An 11521-nucleotide genomic window follows, 5' to 3' on the forward strand; every position below is an offset into this window, starting at 1 on the left:
TTTGTAGCAGTTGCAGACTAAAGCAATGTGTCTGCCTGGGCTACCCTGTTTTTGGATGTCTGGAGAGATGGAAATGATTTGTGCTATCAGAGGCCATCAGCTTGGTGCCATTGGATGGGGTTTGGGAGGGCAGAGTGGGGGTGGGAGGGGATCACCAGGAGAAATTGATCAGTTATCGCAGTTGATACAATGGCTTGATGTGCCATGGTGGGGGTCATGGTCTAAGAAAAGACTTGTTATATATTTTTTTCTATCACTTGATTCTTGTTCAGATTGTGCAGGTATTCTGAAATTCTGTATCTCCATCAACTGCAGACGACATGTATTTTCTCGCCTAGTGTGGCGTCTCAACATTTCTTAAACTTTTTTTTTACAGTATGTGCAACAATGGGTGTTTATTCTAATAATTTTCTTCCAATTCAAGGAAAACGTGAGAATATGATTTAAACTCGGGCAGTGTGACCATTACGTGCAATTTAATTGAATCTTTATCCTCATCACACTCACTCTTTCAAACAAAGAATGAATGAATCCATAAAATCTGCAGATTTTTTTCAGCTCTGACGATTGTTGGGAATATTACAAAGGACATACTTCAGTGTCACGGAAAATACAAATGTTCCAGTGCAAGATGCCAAATCCTGGTCCATCCTAAATTATTCACAAGCTTTATAAATAAAACATGCAGAGGTGGCAGAACGTACGTAAAAAGAGAGTTCAGCTCTGTGTTCAAAATGTTATTTCAGGCTCCCTCATAAAATACTTTAACTACATCACTCTGTAAATTCCCCAAAATAAGAACAGCAAGAGACTGTCCAACTATTTCTATCGCTGTGAACATCATGTGGTGAGGAATACAATCTCCAAGGTTACACAGCATCCTGGCTTGAATCAATATCATTGGCCCTTCACTGTCATTTGTTCAGAATCCTGTGGCTTTCTTTGAAACATATCAGTTAGTCTCCCTGCACCACGAGGATCACTGGGGTACACCACCATATTCTGAATGGAAATTCGACATAGGCAATAAATGCTGGTCTTGGTAACGGAATTCACCTGACAAGAACAACTGACAGAAACCTGCTCTACTAAAGGCATCCATTCTAACCTATCGAATTTCTAACGCAGTTTTAATGAGTCTTTTACTTTGAACTAAGCATCTGATCTTTTTGTAACTCCATGAAGCTTCCACGAGTGCTTTCGCAGTGCTGATTAAAAATCACATTTGCACATTGTGCTCGTCATTCGAAAAGGGAGAGCCTTTGTGCGTTTGAGAATGCCTTCATTATTTGTCAGTATCTAAAGGCAATAGCAACAAAGAAACTAAGATCAGGAGTAAGTGACTGGACACCTTGAACCTAGTCTGCCATGTGATAACCTCATGGATGATCTTATTGTGGCCAGAAACACACATTCCTAGTATGCCCTATAACTTTAAATCACAATTCATAGCCGATAAACTGTCTGACTGTGTGTTAAGAATATTCAATATCTTACCTTCCATCACTCTCAGGGAGTGACGTTCCACAGACGCAGAAACCTTTGAGATGGTTAAAACAATCACCAACTCCTTCACTGGGATATTCTCCAGTTTCCAGGAGTCCATCCATTTCTGGAAATCTCGCACAAATTGAAATATTGTTTCAGCATTCAACTTGCATAGACTACTCAGAATATTATGTGCTTAAAATGATCATGCGTCATTTGTCTAAACTCCAACAGATCCAAGTCCAGTCTGACAATGTTTCCTCAGAGATAAATACTCCTTACAGTAATCAGTTGAGTGAATCTTCTGTGGACTGCTTTTTATGTTACTGTGCCCTCAGTTCTCCTGACGTGGTCTCACCATACCCTGAAAAACTGCAGAAAATTTTACAGACTCCTGAATGTGTTCTCTTTCAAAAGGTTTGAATATTTGAAATGGAATCCTTTCACGCTTTCTGTAATTAACAATTACTATTTGCATGTCTGGGGGTGACACCGTGGCTCAGGGGCTAGAACTGCTGTCTCACAGCACCAAAGACCCAGGTTCGACCTCGGGTAACTGTCTATGTCGATTTATCACATTCTACTCGAGTCTGCATGGGCTTCAAACACGTGCTCCTGTTTCCTCTCACAATACAGGTTACTTGAATTGGGCATGCTAAATTGCCCATAGTGTTCACGGATGTGTAAGTTAGGTGCATGAGTCAGGGGTAAATGTAGTTAATAGGTTAGAAGAATGCACCTGAGTGGTTTTCTCTTTGGAGGGTCAGTGTGGTCCTTGTTCGTCTGAAGGGCCTGTTTCCCTACTCTCGGTCGTCTATGATTCTAACTTTAGCAGTGAACAAATCACTAACATACTGAATAATCTCTCTGTAACTAATTACTTATTCTGGAATAAAACAAGATTTTCCTGATATTCTGTTTCACTAATGCAGATTCCACTCAAAAATCCATTATTAGTAAGAACAAATTTAAAACTTGGTTTCTCAAAGTTCATACAGAATGGGCTCTCTTGAAATTTCTGTATCTTATTCCCTCGTCTTTCTCTGTCTGAAATGCCTTCTCAGTTGTTTTCTGGTTTCAAGAATATTTGCTCAGCGTGTTGTGCGCCTTTATTGATGGGTAGAGCTTTTTAGGCAGAGCATGGAGATTTTGTGTGAGACCCCAATATTTCTTTCACAGATGACACTTCCCTGTCATCATTTTTTTCAGATAGCAGTTGACTCTTCCCCTCTGTCCAATTGCCTCTCTGTTATATATGCCTCCTTGACGCAAGAAATACTTATTGTATGATTGGTTTCATATTGTTAACACTAAAATGGATCCTTAATCTCCAAGTGCCGTTTTAAGTTAATTGGCAGCATTTGAAATGTTGCCTGGATAAAAATGCTGCTTGGGTTTGATCCATTCTGTCAATTTGGGCACCTGCAACCTGCTTACCCACAGACATTCGTTCTTCTGTTTAATCACCGAAAAGCACCTTACCTTTTCAAAGGTCATCATGGTATTGCCCAAAATTTTGCAAGTTCGCCGTTTTTACGCACAATTAGAATAATATTCACACTGATACCTCCACTTCTACAATAATAGTCCGATCAAAAAATCCTGATTAAGATGTTTTTAAAAATATTATTTCAAACCCCGGCAGCTGTCGATTCTTCTCCATATTCTTGCCTTCTTTTCTTATTCTTGGGGATTCTGCTTCCCAGGTCTTTAGTTGATAAAGGTATCTGTCAGAGAGCAAATCATTCTGCTTCCAGGCTGGACTTGTTGGCAGCTTGCTGCTCTTTGCCGCTCTGGAAAACTGTTCAAAATATTTAATATTTATACCCCAAAAGATTGGATTGTTTCATTGGTTTTAATATTGTCAAAACATTAATGCAAACTGGATTAGCGTTTGGCATCTTGGCACATTATTTAAACAGATTGGCTGAATTTGAATTTGAATTTGTCTCATAGCAACCCAGATACTGCTAGCTGTTTGACCAAATATTACATTTTTAATTTTTCCAGTACCCTGTGCGTTTGCTCAGCCCTTGGTCAGCCTTTCAACTCTCTTGAAGCTATAGTACACTTAAAAATTCATAACACTGTCCACTCTATGTAACCCTCTGATTATCTTGTATAGATAAATTCAGACACCTCTCAGCCTTCTTCTCTCGAACGAAAACAGCAGCAACTACATCAGACTTTCCTTTTAAGATCTTCCCTCCAAATCAGGCAACATCCTCATAAATCTCTTTGGATCCCTTTCCAAACCCTCTTCGTCCTTCCTGTAATGCAGCAAGCAGAAATATATGCAGTACTCCAAGTGTGGCAACACCGGAGTTTTGTGCAAGTGCAGTATGATCGTGTGGCTCCAAAATTCTATCCATCTACCAATAAAAACTAACATACAGATTACATTACAGTGTGGAAACAGGCACTTCGGCCCAACAAGTCCACACCGACCCGCCGAAACACAACCCACCCATACTCCTACATTTACCCATTACTTAACACTACGGGCAATTTAGCATGGCCAATTCACTTGACCTGCACATCCTTGGACTGTGGGAGGAAACCGGAGCACCCGGAGGAAACCCATACAGACACAGGGAGAACGTGCAAACTCCACACAGTCAGTTGCCTGAGGCGGGAATTGAACCCGGGTCTCTGGCGCTGCGAGGCAGCAGTGCTAACCACTTTGCCACCATGCCGCCCCGTACGCCTTCTTAACAAACCTATTAACCAGACTGGCAACTTTCAGTGCTCTACGTACATTGACATCGAGATCTCTCTGCTCATCGACACTGCCATGAATCTTACCATTGGCCCAGTACTCTTTATTCCTTTTGCTCCTTCGAAAGTGAACCACCTCACACTCTTGCACATTAAACTCAAGTTGCCACCTCTCAGCCCAGCGCTGCAGCTTATCTCTGTCCCTCTGTAACCTGCAACACCCTTGAACACTATCCACACTTGACCAATCTTAGTATCATCATTAACTTTACTAACACATCATTGTATGCCCATATCTAGGTCATTTTTAAAATGACAAACAGCAGTAATCCCAAAAAGATCCTGTATAGGAACTACAGTTTTTGTTGTAGTCTGTGAAAACAGAAAGCATTGCTTTTGTGTCTCTGCCATTTTTGAGTTTCTCATTGTTACCTTGTCTGTTTCACCCTGCAAAGAGCCTTCACTTCGTTTCACTCTGCGTTTCTTTCTTATGTACTAGTGAAAGCTACTGGTATCAGTGTTTATGTTTCCGTTCATTTTGTGTCATAGTTTCTTTTAATGTTGCGTGTTAACTCTTTGCTGATTTGTTTTGTTTGTTTCCATTAATTGACAGGAAGAGGGCATTGTTGCGTAGGCCGGCATTTATTGTCCATCCTTGATTTCCCAGAGGGCAGTTAGGAGTAATCTACATTGTTTTGGGTCTGGAGTCACATATCGGTCAGATTAGGTAAGGATGGCAGTTTCCTTCCCCATCGGACATTAATGAAACAGGTGAGCTTCTCCTGACAATCTATTCATGTTCACCATCAGTTGGTTAATCCCAAATTTGAATTCAAATTCCAACATCTGCCATGGCAGGATTCGAACCCAGCTCCCCAGAACATTATCTGGGTGTCTCGATGATCAGTTCCGCTATAATGCACTAGGCCACGGACTGACCCAATCCTCCAGAGCGTGACTGACTTCTGCAGTATGATTTGCCCTAGTTTTTGCCATCATGCTGTCATTAGCTTCCTTTTCTAGACATGGATCATTTTTCTCTGTTATGCAATTCCTCTTGTCTCACGAATATGCTTTAATTGAGAGATATTTAGTATCCCCTTAAGTATTTGCCAAATTTATTCATCTGTTCTGCCTTTGACTGTTCCCATGCACGACTCCCCGCCCGCCTCCCCACCAACACCTTCCTTAGGCCACTGTAAGTATCATTGCCCAACATTAAGGCTCTCGTATGTGACTCTGTTCTCACTCTTTCAATCTGAATTTGCAACTACTGCATGTTGTGGTCATTCTTTCCAAGAGGATCCTTAACTGCAAGATCGTTTTTCATTCCTTCCTGACATCAAATCTAAAGTAGTCTGGTCTCTGGTTGGTTCCATAACATCTGCTCTCACAAACAATCATTCATATGCTCTATGAATTGTCCTTGGAGCCTACCCTTTTCCAAGTTGATTAATTTATTCAATATGCACGTTTAGCCCACCGTTGTTACCTTGTCACGAACCCTCATTATTTCCGACCTCAGAAGTACTTTGGGGAGACGGTGGCTGAAAATTACTCTTCCAAAGAGTTTCTTCCCTTGCTTTGTATTTGTACCTGTACCTGGACAATTTCATTTTGTTCCCTCATCCCATAATCATTTCTTAATATAGCCTTGGTATCATCCTTAACCAATACATCAATTCCATCTCTTTTACCTTTATGTCTATCCTTTCGGAATACCGAGTACCCATGTACAGTTCACTGTCCAGTCCTGATCTTCTTGTAACCATGTTTTAATCATCCTTACCAAGTCATAACCATTTATCTCTGTATCTACTGCCAGCTCATCAATTTTATCCCAAATACTGTCTGCTTTTAGGCCTGAGGTTCTTAAATAAGTTTTTTTTAATTTGTTTTTCCCCTTTAATATTTTCTTGAGTACGAACTTCCTGATCTCACACACCTCACTCCTTCACGTCCCCCATAAATTCCATCTTCATTTCTTAAACTCTGATAAACACCTCTGTCATTTATTACATGCTCGAACTCACATTTTGGACTGATTTGAATACTTCTCGGGGCATTGTCATGAGACTGGCCGTACCTGATGTCGTATTCACCTCCACCTTCTGCTCAGTTTCTGACCTGCTGCTTTATTTCCCAACCTCCTGGTTTATGAGATTAAATCCTCCCAATCTGCTTTAGAAAATCTCCCCACCAGGATGCTGGTGCTCCTCCAGTTAAGACGCAATCTGTCCATATATTAAAGCTCCCACCTGTCCTGAAAGAGGGCCCAATGATCCAGAAATATGAAACCCTCACCCCTGAACTAGCTTTTTAACCATATGTTTATCTATACTGCCTTCCTCATCCTTAGCTCTTTTACACGAGGCACTGGGTGTAATTCAGACATTATAGAGAATTGGTTTTCTCTCTCTCTGTCTCTCTCTCACTGTCTCCCTCTCACTGACACACACACACACACACACCCTTCTTTCCTTTGCAGAAGAATACCAGTGACCTTATAAATAATCACAATGATAAGTGTAATGAAGGAATTAGTTAAAGGTAGGTTGCAAGAATTCAAAGTAAGGAAATTACTCCTTATTGATCAGAGCAGACGAAGATGTGAACTTATTGCAGTGATCAAAATTATGAAAAAACAGGATCAAATAAGAGTACACCGTTTCTCTTAGCTGGCATTACAGCATCCCAGTTTCAAGATAGTCAGCACAAGACCGCGGAGTGAAATAAGGCAAATGTTCTTTATTGAGAGATTTGTTAGGATTTGGAATGCCCTTCATGGGAGATTTGTGAATGAAGCCTCAAGAGGGAACTGGATATATATTTGAAAGTTCCGAATTTAAAGGGCAACATTGATAGAGGTGGCAAATGGGAGGGTTTGGGAGACAATTCACAAGCTGATGCATACACAGTGTGTGTGTGTGTGTGTGTGTGTGTGTGTGTGTGTGTGTGTGTGTGTGTGTGTGTGTGTGTGTGTGTGTGTGTGTGTGTGTGTGTGTGTGTGTCAGTGAGAGGGAGACAGTGAGAGAGAGACAGAGAGAGAGAAAACCAATTCTCTATAATGTCTGAATTACACCCAGTGCCTCGTGTAAAAGAGGTAAGGATGAGGAAGGCAGTATAGATTAACATATGGTTATAGCCTCCTTGTCTACATTAAAGTTCTGTATTCTATCATGTACAAATCCAAGTCAAAGCCAGTATCAGATTAGTTCCAGTTGTAAATGTTGGCAAATATCTGATCGTTTTGCTGCAGCATAACCTTTTAAAATGCAAGTATTGCAAGGTCAGCTTGATGATGAAGTCTAATTAGTAATCAGCACATGAATATTTTAAATCTTGCATCCTTACAAATAAAACAAATATTTCCTTTCTTTGCCGCAAATCTCTTTGAAAATGTCTAACTGTTCACTCACACGGATGTATGTTCATCGTTCTTTTTCACATTTCACATTAAATACCATTCATTCTAAACATTGCAAGGTTTCAAATGATTGTCCACTTTAATTTAATAACACAAATCATTTATTGAAACGAATATTCTCTGTTAATGTTGAATTATTGTCATTTTGCAATTGTTGGTAAAGAGCTGAAGCTCGCACATTTAGTGAGAAATTAAACTGATCGATTATATATAGATGTAAAAGAATACTATTTGTATTTGACGGTTAAATCGTTTTCTCACTCTAAAAATACAATCATTCAGAAGCCAACGACTTTCCAAATGTTGGAGCGACGATGTATTCATTTGAATACTGACAATGAATATTCAATCACCTGATGAAGGAATGTCGCTCCGAAAACTAGTGTGCTTCCAATTAAACCTGTTGGACGATAACCTGGTGTTGTGTGATTTTTCACAATGAGTGTGTACTTGTAGCGAGTTTTGAGAAGATTTGTAGATCAGGTTGAGGTTTTGGATGTAGGTTTGCTCGTTCAGCTGGGAGGTTCATTTCCAGATGTTTCATCATCTTCATCTTCAGTGGGTCTCAGGCAAACCAATGCTGAAAATTCCTGCTTTCTATTTATATGTTTGGGTTTCTTTGAATTGGTGATGTCATTTCCTGTGGTGATGTTATTTGCTTTGGTGAAGTCACGTCATGTTCCTTTTCTCAGGGGTGGTAGTTGAGGTCAAACTCGATGTGTTTATTGAGAGAGTTCTGGTTGGAATGCTTGTAGGAATTCTCGTGCGTGCCTCGATTTGGTTTGTCCGAGGATGGATGTGTTTTCCCATTCGAAGTGGTGTCCTTCCTCATCCATATGTGAGGATACTAGTGAGAGAGGATGATGTCCTTTTGTGCTTAGTTGGTGTTCATGTATCCAAAAGTATGTAATTGGGATCACCACTATAGTCAGATAACATGTTCTTTGTTCGATATTAAATAAAATATATGTTCTTTATTTTTGTATCATAAAATGTTGGCAGGAAAGTATATTTTAGTTCCATAAATATAGCATCACCCTAATTGTTTTCAGAGATGATGCAATTATTGTTTGGTTGAATAATGATATCTCACATTTTTGTGAATCACAATTCACGAACATAGCAAATAATTGATTTTTTTTCAGATCAGCTTGCAATCATAACCGACATTGAAAAAAGATTTTGAAATATTTGAATTCAGTCACAACTGCCAGTGATACTGGATAAGACGTTGTTCTGCTCTTAAATGAATCCAGAGAGCTTACACCTGGGTCAGGGTAGTCATTCAATCATTATTTCACAACAAATTATTTCGACTCCATCTTCGGTCTGAGACTTGCCAGGGGGCAGATGGACGTACATGGAGTGTCAGTATCACATTGCACACGTTACTTATGGTCATAGCATCTGGCCTGCCTCCCAGACTCCAAGCATCTGCTACCTGGACCAGGCACTGGGCGAAGACAAGTTGACAGTATTCTGCAGCACATTGTGTCTCGCAAAGAAACTTCTAAAACCGTGTCCAATAAATGTCACCTTCACATTCACCAGTATCAAAATAAAATTGTACATCTCTGTTGATGGACAAAAATTAATACATGGGTCACCCAACAGAATCTATCTGAATAAAACAGCAGCAAATGGCAAATCCAGCATCACGTTAATAACTGAACTTGACGGATTCTGTCTAGTGTAGGCCGTCACACACATATTGTACTGGTACTCAGGTGACTAAGAATGCACACCATAAGTGGACGTCTTGGCCTAACGCCGCTACAAAGCTTCCTGATCTCACACACATCACTCCCTCACACATTCAACAATTGAAAATAATCCACAAGTTGGGTGAAACATGAAATATCGAACAGTACAGCACAGTGTAGATCCTTTGAGCCTTGGTGTCCTGCCGACTCTTTATCCTACTCGAAAATCAGACTAACCTACCTAACCTTCATTATACTATCATTCATTTGCCCTTCCAATAGTCGGTTAATATATCCCCAATGCAGCTGACTCTGCTACAGTTGCCAGCAGTACGTTCCACCCATCCACCATTCTCTGTATAAGGAACCTACCTCTGACATCTCCACTCAACCTTCTTCCGATTACCTTCAGGGTTTTCGCCCTCGTGATAGATATTTCCACCATGGGAAACGGTCTCTGGCTATCCACACGATCTTTACCTCTCGTCATCTTATACACCTCTATCATCTCTCATCCTTCTTTGCTCCAATGAGAAAAGCCCTGAACTCTTCTTTGTTAGCAACCTGATAAATCTCCTCAACACCCTCATTAAGGTTTCCGCATCCTTCCTATAATTAGGTGACCAGAATTGATCATAATATTCTAAGTGTTATCTCACCAGGGTTCCATAGAGCTGCAGCATAACCTCGCAGCTCTTAAACACTATCCTCCTGCAAATGAAAACATCATATACCTTCTTACCAACCTTATAAAACTGGTTGGCAACACTGAGGGAGCTATGACGTGGACCACAAGATCACCCTGTTCCTCCACAATGTGTTTGATCCCGTCCTCAAAGAATGCAGTAAGATTTGTGAGGTATGACCTGCGCCTCACAAAGCCACGCTGATTATTTCTAATCAAACTATGATTTTCCAAGTAATCATAGATTCTGTCTCTCAGAAACCCCTCTAATACTTTGCCCAATACTGATGTAAGACTGACCGACTGGCCAAAGGCACAGAGATCTCTTCCTGTAGTAACCTTGGGTTTTTTTCCGTCTGGCCCAGGGGATTTATCGACTCTTAAGTTTGTACGTCAATCAATCTGTAATTCACCTCAAAATGTCTACACCCTGTAAAATTAAATGATTGTCTGCTTTCCATTTCAGGGCTATATACAATGCTGCCTTCTGGAACACGTATGGTTCCAAATATCCTGTCAATCATGGAATGGAAAACATGGGAAGGCACCAATGCCTTCCTGAAGAACTTCTGAAGCCCAAAGCTTTGACTCTCCTGTTCCTCAGGTGCTGCCCGACTGGCCTTGCTTTACCAGCGCCATACGTTTCGACTCTGATCCCCAGTACCTGCAGTTCTCACTTTCTCCATTACTTAGAGCTGTCCCCTCTGCACACTGAACAGGGAATTAATCAGTAGAAATTCATTGCATGTGGAGCTGACTATTTAGTTCTGGAAAGTTGCATTTGATGAATACATGTATTAAAAGAGAAATTACAATCCAACAAATATTCATTCATTCCCAGAGTAACAGTTTTGTTCATGAATTGGGCAGCTTAAGAACAAACAATGAATGACTAAAGAGCTCTGCGTTATAGAGTATTCCAGGTATTATATTCCTGGATGGATGTCCTTTACCTTAATGCTGGGATTATTATCGGATCGACAGATGTGATAACGGAACGAGGTGAAATGGGAAAGTGTGACATTTCTGACATCACAGAAATGTGTTTGAGGGGCGTCAGGGCTGAAAACCCAATATCCCGTGCTATAAGATCTATAGGCACGACAAGAGAGGTGGTAAAAGAGGAAGTGGCGTTGCATTATTAATTATGGCGTCAGTTACTGCAGGAAGAATGATCTTCTAATGAGACTTGGTGGTTAGAGCTCAGGATCAAAACCATGACAGACACACATGCTGGGAATATATTGTAGACTCCCAGATAAAAGAAAATACAAGAGCTGATAAAAAGCCAATTTACGAGGTCTGTTAATACAACAATAGGATCATTATATTCAGGCATTTCAATTCCAAACATTGATTCGGGCAGTGATAACTTTATAAGAGGGGGCAGATGCCTTGAAGTGTATTGCAGAGAGCTTCTTATGTCAATGTGTGACAGATACAACAATGGGCGGGGCTGTGCTGGGCCTCCCCGTGGGGAACGAAGCCAGTCAGATGTTG

The sequence above is a fragment of the Chiloscyllium plagiosum genome, unplaced genomic scaffold, assembly GCF_037043375.1.
Source record: "Chiloscyllium plagiosum isolate Xiang-an unplaced genomic scaffold, Cpla_swu_hap1 HiC_scaffold_40, whole genome shotgun sequence".
Lineage (NCBI taxonomy): Eukaryota > Metazoa > Chordata > Chondrichthyes > Orectolobiformes > Hemiscylliidae > Chiloscyllium > Chiloscyllium plagiosum.